Below are 454 nucleotides of genomic sequence, written 5' to 3'. Positions count from 1 at the left end.
TGACAATAATATAAAGTGTGTTTGTACTCGTAGAGAGAAAAGTTATCGAGATTGTGAATCGCTGTGACTTATAGCCTGTATTATAAAAGTTGTTAAGTTTAAAGTGACGAGAAACGTACTGACTGTGGAATTACTGTGTACTAAAAGTTTGTATCGAGAAAGAATAAACTGGTTTAATTAAGAAGGGACTTGTGTCGCTGAAGTTCCTCAGAAAGAATTTATACCGGAAATTAACAACCAAGCAGATACGCAACAGGTTACTGCTTATGTAGATGAGGTTAAGAGTACAGATTTGGTGAATCTGAATTTTCACAAAGCCTTTGACAAGGTGCCACATAATAGGCTTGTAAAAAAATTATCCCTAGGTGTGGGGGATAAGTTAGCTAATTGGATAGAAGAGTGGCTGGATGGAAGAAAGGGTTGTTATAAATGAAGTTCAGTCAAACTAGATTAA

This window comes from Limulus polyphemus, unplaced genomic scaffold (genome assembly GCF_000517525.1).
Source record: "Limulus polyphemus unplaced genomic scaffold, Limulus_polyphemus-2.1.2 Scaffold373, whole genome shotgun sequence".
Lineage (NCBI taxonomy): Eukaryota > Metazoa > Arthropoda > Merostomata > Xiphosura > Limulidae > Limulus > Limulus polyphemus.
This window is presented reverse-complemented; position numbering follows the sequence as displayed.